We start from the raw sequence: 16,422 nt of genomic DNA on the forward strand, positions 1-16,422 counted from the left end.
CCTAAACCCTGAACCCTGAACCCTAACCCTAAACCCTGAACCCTAAACCTAAACCCTGAAACCCTAAACCCTAAACCCTGAACCCTAAACCCTGAACCCTAAACCCTAAACCCTGAACCCTAAACCCTAAACCCTGAACCCTAAACCCTGAACCCTAAACCCTGAACCCTAAACCCTAAACCCCTAAACCTGAACCCTGAACCCTAAAACCTAAACCCTAAACCCTAAACCCTAAACCCTAAACCCTAAACCCTAAACCCTGAACCCTAAACCCTAAACCCTAAACCCTAAACCCTAAACCCTAAACCCTGAACCCTAAACCCTAAACCCTAAACCCTGAACCCTGAACCCTAAACCCTAAACCCTGAACCTCCCGGCTCTCCACTTTCCAGACCAGTTCCCTCAGGATATGATACTGCTGCTTGAGGAGTAGGTTGAGTAGGTTCTACAGATGGTTGTAAAACTGCTAAAGGAAAATAAGATAGGAATGCGGGTGGACGGTGGTGTTGGGGTGGAGGGGGGGGATAAAGAATAACTGTACTTGAGTTAGTTAATTCACTTAAAGTAGTTCTACTTTCCTTAAGGTAGTTTTATTCTGTGCTTACCTCCCCTGTCCTTCTCGGCAGATTGTTCCATACTCATGAGTTGTTCAGGACATGGTAATGGTTGCGGTCGTGCGAATTCTCCCCCGTCCTTCAATTTCTCACTTTCAAATTTTTTGCAATATTCATCTCCGCCCTCGATTTTGCAAGTTGAAGTTAATGTTGAATATGTTGAATTGGCTTCCGTGAAGGCCTCATCACATTTGTTCTCATTGCAATATTTACTACACGTCCCTTCCCTCGATATAGTCGTATAGTTATAGTACCAATCAAATACCTTCTTAGCCTGTGGGAACCTGTCTTTGGTAATATTATCGTATATCTTAGTGCACTTCCCTTTAGGTACATTGTTAAATGGCAATTCTTCCAGTGCTTTATAAATTGCATCCATGAACATTGAGATAGAGCCTTTTTTCAATTTTCCCTTTATTCTGTCTCCTAACCAATAATAAAAGAAGTTACACCATTGACTACTGGAGTGGGTCTTCTCCATTGTGCATGCAGAACGGTAGTTCTTTATAATCTTACTGGCATCCTCCTTAATATTGGTGTAGTTTTCTAGTGCCCACTCTACTTTATTCACCAGTTGCCCTGAGTGACCTTGTTCTCCGCGCCCTACAGAATATTTCATCATGCCCCCGTCGAATGCATCATACATTTTCTCGGAAGGTAATTTACTTGTGTCTTCGTCCTAAAAGTATATAGAATTGCGTGGAATAAAAGGGTATATATATTTATATACGAATATATATTATTCCACTGAACTATGAATACAGTGTTATACTCATAATTCTTATTTATTTTAAATAAGAGATGACCAACCTGTGGTGATAATGCTGATGGTGCTGCTGTGGCAGGTTTGACTGTAGTGCAAGTGAGTTCCTGTGGTTGCGCGAATTCCCCGTTTGGCTTCCCCAGCCCATTGTTAAATTTGATGCAATATGATTGTCCGCCAACTCCTTGACAAGCTTGAATTAACTGCGAATGTGCTTTCTTAGCTTTCTGGAAGGTGGTATCACATTGGTTATTACTGCAATATTCACTATACTTCCCAATCCTTCGTATAGTACTATAGTTATAGTAGTAGTCATGTAATATTTTAGCCGGTTCGAAATGTTCCTTCCAAATACCATCGTATATATTATTACACGCACATGGAAGCTCGAGTTTCTGGATCTCCTCATAAATTGCCTTCATAACCATTGAGAGAGAGGGCCCTGTCTTAAATTTATCCTTTACTTTTTCACCTAACCAATAGTAGAAAAATTCACAACGGTGCTCGTTGGACAGCATATCCAACCCTCCCTTCCCATCGTTACATGCGTAACAATAGTTTCTTGCAATTTTAGGGATCAAATACCAAGTACTCTCACCGTATAACCATAATGATCCTTTCACCTTCTGCTCCACGTCACTAGGGTTCTTCCGTCCTGTCCTTCGGAACATACAACTCTCTCCATTTTCCTCTTCGAATTTAGCATACACTTCCTCTGATGGTAACTTATCAGAAGCGGACCCTCCCTAAAAGTAAAATTGAAATATGTATGTATACATCCATACATATCCATACATATTTCCCCTATAACATGTTCGATGGAATATTATATGTACATATATCACTTTATACCTTCTTAGTAGGGAATGAATGGGTTGTTTTGGTATTACCAAAAAATTTTCTGCGCTTACCATTCTTACCATTTGTGTTTTTAGGTATGTAATTCCTTTGTATACAATGATTCTTTGTATTAAAAATGTATGCTGTTTCTTCCTATATATTTTTATATATATAATGAATAATTCAAGATAATCATGCACATTCCACAATTACCACTAATGAATAGTTACTATACTTTTACCTTCCCCCAGTTGTGCGCGCATATTTCATGCTGGACCAAAAAAAAATGTGTCAACATATATATTTTTATGCTTAATTGTTTTTTTTTGTTTATAAAAAAATTAATCAAATAACTTCTAACAAGCATTCTGTAATACATATATATATATATGTATAGTTGTATATGTAAATGTATACATATACATAGTACCCCCATCTCCTTTCTTTCCCCCTTTTCATGGATGATCATTTTAATAACAAATATATATTATCATTTTAATAACAAAATATATATTATCATTTTAATAACAAATATATATTATCATTTTAATAACAAAAATATATTATCATTTTAATAACAAAAATATATTATCATTTTAATAACAAAAATATATTATCATTTTAATAACAAAATATATATTATCATTCTAATAACAAATATATATTATCATTTTTATAACAAAAATAAGTTTTTTTCCTTCCTTTCCCATGTATATTTTTTTTTTTTTTTTTTTTTTTTTTTTAGGATTTAGATAAAGGTTTTGCCCTAACGCCCCCCCTTCTCTTAAGTGCATATTACACTTTATATATTAGTGAACCTTGATTTTTTTTTTTCCTTTTTTCTTTTTTTGTTTTTTTTTAAATGTTAAAACACCCTTTTTCGAAAGAGGTTAGCATTTTTTTTTTTTTTTTTTTTCTTTCTTTTTTTTTCTTTAAAATGCATGAATATTTTTTTTTGAGAAATGGATTAGTACTCCTTTCCCTTTGTGTGTTTATTCAATTTTACTTATAATGTTAATCAAAAAAAAAAAATTAGCCAAAAAGTAAACGAAGAAAAAGGAAGGAAAAGTGTCATTTTGCCTCTTAAACTTCATAAACTATTTGGCTTCTTATACTTTACGGGGGGAGGAAGCATTATATTCTACAATGGTGTTACATGTTTTGATAACTAATATTCGTCCTTCTTTGTCTTTGTTGTTGTTGCCTATTGTTTGTTCTTCCTCTTTCTTTGGATGTTGCTTGCCTACCATTATATATGGTAGAATTGTCTATTGTTCTTGTAGATGAGTCCATTCTTGTGGAATCGTTGTCTATTGTGGAATGTTCTGTTTTGTATAATGTGGATGTGTCTATTATTAAAGTGTCAGTTAACGTATCAAAGTCACTTTCAGTTGTTGTTGTTCTTCTTTTTCTGCTTTTATTGTTGCTGCTGCCTCCAAAGAAGAGGGTGTTTTTTATTCCAGAGAATAAAGAAGTGTACTAAAAACGAAGAAAAAAAAAAAATATATGGTAATGAATATGTTTATTATTTATATACTTCTAAGTGTGTAGTGTGGTAATTACAATCATAATGACAATTGTACTTTGTAATTATAATGGACAATTATAATTGTAATGCTAATTATATACTTACCTTATATAAAAAGAATAGGATGCTAGGGTGGCCCACTGTGACCAATGTACCAGATATGGCTGCAGTAGTGGGGATGTTGCCTGTTCCAGAGCCTGTATCGCTTGTAGACACCTGATCTCCTATAGTGGCAGAAGTAGATTCCGCGTTGCATTCTGTTGTTTCTTTGCCCTCGAATTTGCACTTCAATTGAGCCAGTAATACTGATGGTGCTGGAATGTTAGTTCCATCACTAGGATTATTATTATTTTTGCACACTTTATTGTACAGGGTACAATACCCTTCCTGCCCGATGTTCCCCCCTGCGGTTCGGCATTCCCCCTTCATTTTAGTGCAGGCGTCCTGGGCACCCTGCACATAGTTCTTATATGTTGGAAGACATGAATTCGCAGTTCCTGCTGTATATGTCTGTATATATGTTTGTATATGTTGATAGTCCTGGGAATAATCGTATATTGTTTTCCTTCTGGTGAATTCTTCTCTGTTATCACTATGTACCTTAAAACAGTTGTCCAATTCATTCCACTCAGTATGTATTGCATTACGCACTCCATCCATAGTGTTCTTGAAGTCGTCGTTATTTGAACATATTTTAGACAACATGTCACCCACGTGATAATGAAGAAATTTACATTCCTCTCGACCCTCAACTCCACTGTTCCCTGTACATTTTATATAGCAGAGTGTTCTCATAATTTTATCAAGAATATCATTATTCTTAATATGCTCTTGTAAGTTATACCTTAATTTCCTACTGAATTCCTTATCTCCATAACTGTCGGCCTTCTCATTTAACTCATTGTACATTTTCTTCGACGTTAACTTATTTAAACATTCCTCCTACACATGTAATAGGTAAAATATATATATATATATGAATTCCTTACATTTTCCATTACAATACACTCAATAGAAGCAGCACTTTCTATATATATTATTTTACTATTCATTTTAAAGTGAAAGGAGGAAATGGGAAAAAGTGAAAAACAAAACCCCTTACCGTTGTCCCCACTTCTGGTGCCATGTTTTAATGGTACATTTTTATTTATGTAATGAAATTTATATTCAAAAATGTGTTCTCTCTATATGTTTACGCAGAATACATGTGTAAGCATTCCAGTCGTTCAATAATGATTGTAGTTAATGAGTATATCACATGTCAAAAATGTTTACTTTTCTCACTAGCGCACATTGTTAAATTTTCAAAGAGTTGTAACACATTACATAAGTGCACTAAATCATTATATATCGTCAACACCAACGAAGAATAAATGTGTTAAGGAATACGAAAATAGGAGGGGAGCCATGGTCACATTTCTTACGTAGTGCTTATTCACGTTACTACAGTAATACTGAATTATACATGATTCCTCGGAATAGTGTATTATTGTTCCCACCGTTCAGTTTTTTACTATATAAGGAAGTAATTTTTTCAAGGTGAAAATTTTAAACCATTATAATATTCGTACTATATAAGAATACGTCATACCTCCGCTCAGAATTATTATAAAAACTTTCTTACATAATGCATATATTTATTTCATATTGAGCACTTTTTACTTTCTCCTTTACTCCTATGCACATATGAATATTCCTTACTGAACATATATGCATAAAAGTAGATGTGTAATATGCAAAACACAGTTATATATATGGACCATGTGCAAAAGTAGTGTGCAAGGTGGCATATGTGTGGAATATGTGTGGGATGCCATTCGCTCAATTTTTATTCAAATTTCATTATTTAAAATTTATTGTTACTGTTGTGTTGTGCCTTTGTTGCCTTTCCTGCTCTTGCTGTTGTTCCTGTTCCATCCTTCCTTCTCTTGTTGTTTTTCCCTTCTACTATTACACGTTCCCCTTTCTTAGGGAGCTATCTAATATATGGTATTGAATATTCCGTCATGGAATCGGTTCCTGTGGTGGAATTTCCGTTGGTGGAATATGTTTCCGTTTCTGAAACTTCCTCTGAATAATCGGTAGAATCTTCAGCTTCCATATCCGAGTCATCCCTGATGGCGGATCTCCTTCTTCTTTTGCTGCTGCCAGAAGAAGAATTACTTCTCATTCCAGAGAATATAGACGTGTACTGGAATTGGAACGGGAAGAAAGGGAGTAAAATAAAAAAAAAATAAAATAATAATAAAAGTGTGTAAAATACATATATATACACTCACACATACATATATATGCCTATATATATATATATACATATATACGCACATGTCATATATATATAAGTATATATATATGGACACATATATGTGTATATATATATATGTATTTGTACATATATATATATATCTGCATATACATTTTTATGGCCTTCACTCTCTTTTTATATATTTTTATTTGCTTAGAGGAAATTGATACTTATCATCAGCTGCAGCTGCCACACATTATATAGGTATGTATATGTGTGCGAATTCTTAACATAATTGTACTCACCTTATATAAAAAGTAACCAACTAATGGAAGTGCTAACACTGCTGCAGCAGTTCCTCCAATTGCCGACGGAATGATGGGGACGTTAGAGGTTGTGCCTGCACCATCCGCCCCTGAACCTTCCATATCCACCTTCGGGGCCTTTACATCCAACGCCGGACCCTTTAAATCACCCATCTCCGGACCTTTTAAATCTAACTTGGGACCCATTATATCGACTTGTGGACCTTTTATATCTACCTGTGGACCTTTTATGTGATTTTCCACTTTGGGTACTGATACTTCCACATCAGGGGTTGATACATCCACGTCCCCCTTCACCTTCGGACCCTTCACATGCACTTCAGAACCCTCATCTCCAGCTCTATCTGACAAATAAATAACATAAAATGTGCAAAACATAAAATATATTCAATGCATAAGGAAGAAAATATTATCAACCTAGGATGGGGTGGTGGTACATGTGCAACCATAACAGGGGTGCATCACCTGTGGGTGTGTGTTTTTTTTTTTTCCTGCACTTTTCTTGCCCTTTCTTTTGTACCCATATTTTTGGATTATATTATATTTGTTACATATACTACCTGGTGGACTGGATTGAACTGCCTTACCTACTTCACCCCTTGGCCCCGCTGGACCTGTTTCGCCCTCCTTACCTGCTGGACCTCCGGGACCCGTATCACCCTTATCATTTGTTAGATGCTCTTGAACCTGTAGACCCTGTAAACCTGCATCTGATTCTTCTAGCTGTTGTTGTTGTTGTTGTTGTTGTCTTAGTATCTTCTGCTGTTCTGCATCCTCCAAACTTCTCAGTCTTCCCTTTACCTTGCGCCATAAACTGTTCAGATTCCCTGGGTTCCTGTAGGACTGAACTTTCCATGTTTGGTTCCATAGTTTGCAGAAGGGTGTAATATGTTCACCCGGCTTTGTGCACCTGTCATTTATATCCGTCCAGGCGTTATATGCATTCTTCAGGAATTCTTCATACTTCTGTAGGCATTCTATACCAGCCCTTCCGTAGTAACTGTTTATAACGCTATAGTCCCCTTTACACTCGTACAATACTTTTAACTGCCTGAACTCTGTTTCCGTCACATCGGGGCAAGGGGTTTTACATATGCCATCACCACCATTACTTTTTATTTCTCCGTGAATTTTATTCATACTTCCCTGAAAGTTATCCCCCCCACCTCCTGTCGACGCAACTTTATCCCCTGCCCAATAGCAGAAATATTGGCAATTAAGGATCTTCTTTATTTGCTTTGTTTCCTTTTTAATCATATGACACCACGCATTAATAATTTGTCCCAGTATATTATCGTCATCGGTACCTCCCCTAGAGGCACCCTCTATGGCTTCCTTAATTCGTTCACACGTGACATCCTCATGCTTCTTCCCGGCATTCTGATTAAATTCACCGTACTTCTGTTCTGACTGCAATTGTCGTGGACATGTTCCCTATAAATATAATAAATATTATATACATGCTGCATTGTATGTACATATTAATTCAAAATATTATATATAATATACTGTCCTCATATTATTTTTATGATTTACCAGTCCTGACATTTTCCTTCCCTAATAGTAATATTTCAATTAATAATAATCTCATATTAATGTATACACTTCCAGTATATACATTTCCTTCTGAAGTGCATTCTTGATTATCCTGTTCTTCCTTCTCTGCTTTATTTATACTTATGGTTCTACATTAAATTCTAACTTTTATCTCTTATAGCAGATATTTCCTTATTATTGGAATTAATTATAACACATATGGGCACATGTACTGAAACTGCTGTATATAGCCTTAGAACCCAGTCTTTTCTCAAAAAATTTTTATAAGCTCAGTAAACATTATATACGTGTGTTATATTATTCATATATTCAAATTTGAACCATTATACATAATGTATTCCATTAATATTATTCCGTTACTTACCTCGTGTGTTGACATTTTCCCTGTTCTTCTTTTTCTTCCTTATTTTATTGTTTCACTCCTATGTAGTATACAGATAAGGACACATACCTCCCTTATATTCATCCATCTCACATATATTTTTATTTATTTAGGCCTCCCTCACTTATGAGGTACAATTCACCGTAAAGCTTAACTGTACTAATGTATACACTATTTGTATAAAATATTAATCATTCAACAGAGGGGGATTTTAAACTGGACGAATGGTGTTATCGTATATTTTTCATTTATATTTTCCTCCGTTCCTTTTCTATAGTATTATACATTGTGCAAGGATTTTCGCTGCTTCTTTATTCTTTATTAATTCTATTTGTTCCTTTCCTTTTTAAAATGTAATTTTTTACCCCCTTTCTAAAATGAAAATTCTAAAATTATCCTATTCAGATTGAAAAAAATATTTCTTTTTTAACCTCCGATTTTCCTTCCTCCTATGGATTTATTGATATATATATATAGTGTATGCACACACGTTTCGCTCACTCCCCCCTTTTTGAAAACAATTTATTTTTGTTCTTTACTTTACATGGGTTTTTTTTTTTTTTTTTTTTTCTACCTTTTTTTTATTTTATTTTTTTTTATTCCTCTTTTTTTATGAAATATAATTTTTTTTCTCGTTCTTTAAAATGAATAATTTTAAAATTCCAAAAACTTCTACTATGCAGATTTAAAAAAAAATATATTCTACATTTAGAATTCTTATTTAGAACTCCTTTTATATATAGAGTATACATATATATATATATATATATATTTATTTATTTATTTAATATATTGAGCTTTTACCCTGGATTTCTTCCTCCTTCTAAAATCCTATATAATATATATTTTAGAAGGTAGTTTATCCCCTTCTTCTCCCTTCTTTTTTAAACTAGGTATTCTTTCTTCTTCCCTTTTAAGCGAAAAATTAGAAGTATGTATATTGGAAGGAAATGGAATGGATTCTTTTATTTTATGTATAGCGCGACAGATTTAAAATTTTATTATTATTAGAGTGTGTGGTGTGGAGTGGTGGTATTATTATTAGACTGTGTGGTGTGGTGTATATTATTATTAGAGTGCGTTTTCGCACATAATAATTACAACATTGCGCAAAGTATTATATATAATCATCTGAGAGAAAGATGTTGTTGCTCGTTATCATCTAAGAAGATGTTATTGTTGCTGTTCTTGTTCTTCGTTACCATCTGAAGAAGAAGATGTTGTTGTTGTGTGTTCGTTCATTCATCTGAGAAGAAGATGTTGTTGTTGTTTGTTCATCATTTGGTAGATGAATGAAAAACATCTTCAGATGATAACGAACAAACAACAACAACATCTTCTTCTCAGATGATAACGAACAAACAACAACAACATCTTCTTCTCAGATGATAACGAACATCTACATGAACATCTTCTTCTTAGATGAATGAACAAACAAACAACAACAATATCTTCTTCTTAGATGATAACGAACAACATAACAACAGCAACAACAACATCTTCATCTTGAGATGAATGAACAAACAACAGAACATCATCTTCTTCTTCCAGATGAATGATAATCTTGTAGATGGATGATCATCTAAATGATTGTGTTCTTGTTGCAGTGGTCGTGGTGAATGGAATGGAATATTCTGTTCCCGAATCAAATGTGGAAGAATCATCTGCAGTAGAAGAATCATGTTCCCTATTTCGCACATTCAATCTACGTTCGATGGACCTTGTTTTTATTGTTTTATTCTTTCCTCCAAAGAAGGTGTTACGTAAGTCGGAAAATATAGAAGTATACTAAAAAAAGGAGGGGTGTAAAAGTGGGGGGTAGACACATATATATGTATACATATATATAGCTGCATTATAATTGTCCATTATAGTGGTTATACTACTTACTTTATATAATAAGGAAGCAATTAATGGAACAGCCACTGCTACGGCAGCTCCAGAAGAGATGGCAGTGGTAGGAAAAGTGTTGTTACTGTCCATTCCCAGGGGGGCTGTTTGGGACTGTGCCACCCTACTTAGAGTCGCTGGTGCTGGTGCTGCTTCACTTCCACCAATGGAGGAAGATCCGCCCTGCGCTCCCCCTTCCCGACTACTTCCCTCGGGATGTGATACTGCTGCTTGAGGAGTGGGTTGAATAGGTTCTACAGATGGTTGTAAAACTCCTAAAGGAAAATAAGATAGGAATGGGGGTGGAAGTGAGGTGGAGGGTTATGTATTATATAATGAGGCTCATTCTAAAATTAAAAATGTTGCGTATATTTGGGTTATAATATATATATATGTATGTATATATATATATGGGGTATATGTATATATATTATTTGGGGGGTTATTATATATATACATATACATATATTATTTGGGCAGCTATTATTATGTGGTGCATTACGTGGTGGACCTGCTAGAATTGTTCCATTCTCCTGGGATTCCCTTCTGAGAGGTTCATCTCCTGTGTTAGAGTCACTTCTTATAAGACTTTCTGTAGGTTGGGCAGGGGATGTGCGGCATGTTAATTGTTTAGGTTCCTGAAATTCTCCTTCCCCTTTTTCCTCTTTAAACTTCTGACAATACGATTCTCCTTGAGTGCCGATGCAATTTGTATTAACTTTGTCATATGTTGATTTGGCTTTGCTGTAGGCCTCCCCACATTTTCCATTAGTGCAATATTCACTACACTTTTGTTTGTTGTGTAATTCCTTATAGTTATAGTACCAATCAAATAGTGTTTTAGCCTCTGGGAACCTTTCTTTGGTAATATTATCGTATATCTTAGTGCACTTACATTTATACATGGAACCTTCGAGTGCAGGGTAAATTTTGTTCATAACCATTGAGATAGAAGCATTTCCCTTATATTTTTCCTTATCTATTCTATCACCTAACCAATAATAAAAGAAGCTATAACGATCTCTATTGGACAAAGAAGCGAAATCTCCCTCCCCAGTCCCCTTACATGCTATACAGTAATTCTGTGCAATTTTATTGGCCAGGTCTTCATTATGTATATTGTACGTTCCTAATGATGTTTTCACATCCTGTTCCAGTTTACTACTGTTGTTCCATTTGTTTCCGTTGGGTATACAACTTTTTCCTACTCCTGCGTTTAGCGCATCGTATATTTTCTCGGAAGGTAATTTACTTGTGTCGGTGTCCCCCTAAAAAAATATAGAATTGAACAGGAGGAAGTGGAATATATACATAGATGTGAATATATTATTATGTGTACATTTCTTATATTTCTTTATTACATTACGTATAGAGTATTGTATTTATAATATTTATAAAAATACAAATAAGGGAAGTAACCTGTTGTTTTGCTGCAGCAGGTTTGCATGTTAATTTTTGTGGTTCCTTATATTCTCCTTGCCCTTTATGGGTCTTATAAAATTTGTCACAATAAGATTCTCCGCCCCTGGTTCCGCAAGTTCCTTCTAGCTGTGTATATGTTGATAGGGCTGTTTTATTGGGGCCATCACATTTTTCATTATTATTACAATAATTGCGACACTCCTCCTCATTCTTCAGTAGCTTATTATAGTTATAGTACCAATCATATAGTATTTTAGCCTGGTCAAACCTGTCCTTTTTAATAAAAGGGTATATATGAGTGCACTTACATTGATGATTGAATTCCTTCAGCTTCTCATAAATTTTCGACATAACCATTGAGAAATTGTTCCCTATCTGAGGTTCCCCCTTTACTTTATCACCTAACCAATAAAAGAAAAAACTATAACGTTCATTATCGGGCAAAGTAGCGAACCCTTCGTTCCCTGTGCTGTTACATGCTAAACAGTAGTTCTTCACAATTTTATCGATCCAATCCCACTTTTCCCCACCATACCCTGACAATGACAATTTTATATCCGCTTCCGCCGAACCGTGTTTCCACGATGTTTTCTTGAGTGTACAACTTTTTCTTCCATTTTCGAGTTCAGCATATATTTCCTTTGAAGGTAATGTAACTGTATCATCCTCTTCCTTCCCCTAAACAGAATATATAGAATTGAAATATGTGTGCATACATGTCCATACATATACACTACATTTCCACTATTATTATATGATATACACGTGGAACATTATATATGTACATCTATCACTATATACACTTTCCGATAGTGGAAATGAATGGCTTGTATCAAAAAATTTTCTGCGCTTACCATTCTTACCATTGTTAGTATGTAATTCCTTTGTATACAATGATTTTTTGTATTAAAAATGTACGCTGTTTCTTCCTATATATTTTTATATATATAATGAATAATTCAAGATAATCATGCATATTCCACAATTACCACTAATGAATAGTTACTATACTTTTACCTTCCCACAGTTGTGCGCGCATATTTTCATGTTGGACCAAAAAAAAATGTGTCAACATATATATATATTCTTAACTTATGATTAATTGTTTTTTTTTATAAAAAAAAAATTATAACTTCTAACAAGCATTGTGTAGTACATATATATACATGTATATGTGTATATCTATATATGTATATAAATATATATATATATATAGTTGTATATGTAAATGTATACATAGTACCCCCATCTCCTTTCCTTTCATTCCTTTTTCATGGATGATCATTTTAATAACAAAATATATATTATCATTTTAATAACAAAAATATATTATCCTTTTTATAACAAAAATAAGTTTTCATTTAATAACCAGTATATTATCATTTTTATAACAAAAATATTATCCTTTTTATAATAAAAATACGTTTTCATTTTTATAACAAAATATATATTATCATTTTAATAACAAATATAAGTTTTCATTTAATAATAATAAGTTTTTCTTCCTTCCTTTCCCATACATATTTTTTTTTTTTTTTTTTACAAATTTTTTTTTTATGAATATATATAAAATAAGGAACTCACCTACATATATATATATATATATATGTGGAATGGTGTGTGTGTACATATGATATATTATGTATGTACCTATTTTTTGAGCTTGTTTTCACGCCCCAGCTTCTTTCCCTTTTTCCCTTTACCTTTTTTTAAGTGTAGATTATACTTTTTACATATATTACTGCATATACCCCCTTTTATAGTTTTAATATTTTCTCTTTTTTTTTCCTCTTCTTTTTTTTTTTGATTATTTGAATAATGTGTTTACATTGTTCATGTGTGTATAGCCAATATATAAGTGAAGTGAAAGGGGGCGAAAAAAAAGGAAGAATAAAAAAAAAAAAAAAAAAAAGAAATCAGGGAAGGAATACCATTTTGCTCTTTCTACACTGCATATGCTCCGCGCTAATTTATTCTCACACTGGAGGGACATCACATTTAATGGAACATATTACATACGTTGATAAGCAATATTTCTCGACTGCTGTTGCCTATTCCTTTGTCTTTTTTGGCTTCGTTGTGGATGTTGTCTATTATTATCGGCTCTTTTAGGTGCTCTACCATTATATATGGTAGAATTGTCTACTGTTGATAAGTCTGTCGAATCTGCTACTGTTGAGTCCGTTACTGTGGACCCATCGGTGGTAGAGTCGTCCAATTTTTGTTGTTGTTGTTGTCGGACTGTTGATCTTTTCCTTATACTTCTACTTTTATTATTATGTCCAAAGAGGGTGTTTTTTATCCAGGAAGGTAGAAGATCATACTTAAATAAGGAGGGGTGTGAAGGAAGGAAAAGCAGAGGGGGAAGGAAGTGGAATATATACTTCATATACATACATATATGAAGTATATATATGGTCTATATATACCTATATATATATATGCACATATGTATATATGTATATGTATATTTTTTTTACATTTTGTTGTGGTAATTGTACCTTATATAAGAAAAATGGAAGAGCGGTCATTCCGAGTGTGCCAACTATGGAAGAGATAGAAGATGTGGTGGTGGCACCACGGACCGCTTGACTTACGGCTTCGTCTAATTTGGATTGTGTTGATTGTGCTTCGTCCGCTATTCTGTCTTTTGCAGTTGTTAATGCAGATTCCAAATTCCGCAGCTCTATCATAACGGTGCTCCCATTTACTTTCCAAAAATTTGTACAATAATTAGGATTAGAATTGTCTCCGGTCGGACAATGTGTTCCCATTGCTTTTTCTGCTGCTTCTACATTTTTTATATAACTTTCACATTTATGAACAACGTCGGATCCACCATTCTTTAATAATGCTAGTACAGTAGTATGGTCATACAAGAAGTCGAATAGTGCTTTTCTCTGATCGAAGAGGGTTTTTTCAACTTTATCACAGATATTTTTACAGCCATTTCCATTAAATATACTAGTCACTAGTGCTGAACAAATGTTATTTAGGTCATCTGGGGAGGTCGTAACCTTAGAACTATTAAATAATGTTTCCCCAATCCAAAAGTATAAAAAATAACAGGCTTCCTCTTGGAACAATCTTTTTTTTTCATATTCCCTGTGAACGTAACATGCGGCCTTCATAATGTCGTCATAATGATCTCCCATCTTCTCCTTTAAAGCCTTCAGGTCATTTAATCCTCCTCCTGTGCAGTCACGTTCATGCTGCATTTGGTTCTCATCGAACATGTTGTAGAAATTTGGATAGGAAGGTAAGGTTTTTTCCAAAGTTTCTTCCTGTAGAAGGTGTAGTTAATGGAGTATATATATACATATATATATATATATATATATATATGTATATGTATGCATTTTGAATGGAAGGAAAATGGAATGTGTGCGCCATACCTCATCTTCCTCAAAATCATCATGGACCAGCGTCACCATTGTTTATGAGTGTATATATTTTTCTGTTGTGTATATATATATAATAAACTTATTATTGGAAGTTGTGTTCTGTTTTATTTATACATCCAATATACAAAGTACCAGTGTATGTATATATGTGAAAATTTTCAGTTGTGTACTCAAAATTTCCATATTAGTATTATTTAAAAGAATGAATTATTAATAATTATTAGTAATTATTAATATATATGTATGTAATGAACAGTTCAACATGCACCTAGTATTTCACCTTCCCTTTTTTCCTTTATGTATGTGTACATACTGCTCAATATATGTAGTAAGTGGGGAGGGAGTTTACATATTTATGGAATGAATGAAGAAAGAAATATACTAATATAAAATAAATAAGGAGAAATATAGTTGCATGGTAATGCATAAATTAAATAGAGAAAAGTATATATGTATATTTATAATAATATTAATTATAGTGAACCATTCTCCTTCGTTTATAATTGTGCGATAACAACATTTTACTCATTGCCCGATTCTTTTTTTTTTCATTTGTTTTCTCCCTCTTTTTAATCTGAAAAATTTGAGGAGGAGAAAATTTTTTGAGCGTGTGTGCTATGGATTTTTCATTTTTACTTCCTTCCTTCACTTTGTTTTTTTTTTTGACTCATCAAAAATTTCTGTATGCATTATTGAAGCGTGCTTTATTCTTATTCATAAAAATTATTAATATTCCTTAATTTACATATTGTGTGGTTTATATATATATGGGCGGAATATGTGCATATTATATTATGTATACTATTTTTGAGCCCCCTATCCGAGGTTCTACACCTTCTTCCCCTCTTTCCTTCCCTTATTGAATACTTATTATATTTCATACATTATAACATCCTTCCTATTTTTTTTTTTTTTTTTACAGTGTATATTTATACTACACTTTTAAAAAATTAGTACGATGTTATTCCTTTTTTTTTTTTTTTTTTTTTTTTTTTTTTTTGCATTGTACGAAAGTGTATTCAAATTTCTTGTATAGTCAATATAAGTTCAAAAGGAAGAAAAAGAAAAAGGAAGGAAAAGAAAAAAATTTCATGCTTACAACTTGTACAACAATCACTACTACAACAATCCTTGTATAACAACAAACACAACAAAAACAATTACACACAACTATCCTTCTATAACAACAACAACAAACACAACAACAACAATCCTTGTGTAACAACAACAATCCTTGTGTAACAACAACAATCCTTGTGTAACAACAACAACACAACTACAAAAATCCTTGTAACAACAACAACAATATACACAACTTGTGCAACGTACACAACTTATAATTTATAAGTTGGATTTACAACATTTATAATTTGTATTTTTTGTATTTGTATTTATAGTTTGTAACTTTTGTATTTGGAACCTTGGATATATTTTTTTCGGGCTCTGTAATA

The sequence above is a fragment of the Plasmodium coatneyi genome, chromosome 3 (genome assembly GCF_001680005.1).
Source record: "Plasmodium coatneyi strain Hackeri chromosome 3, complete sequence".
NCBI classification, from domain to species: Eukaryota; Apicomplexa; class Aconoidasida; order Haemosporida; family Plasmodiidae; genus Plasmodium; species Plasmodium coatneyi.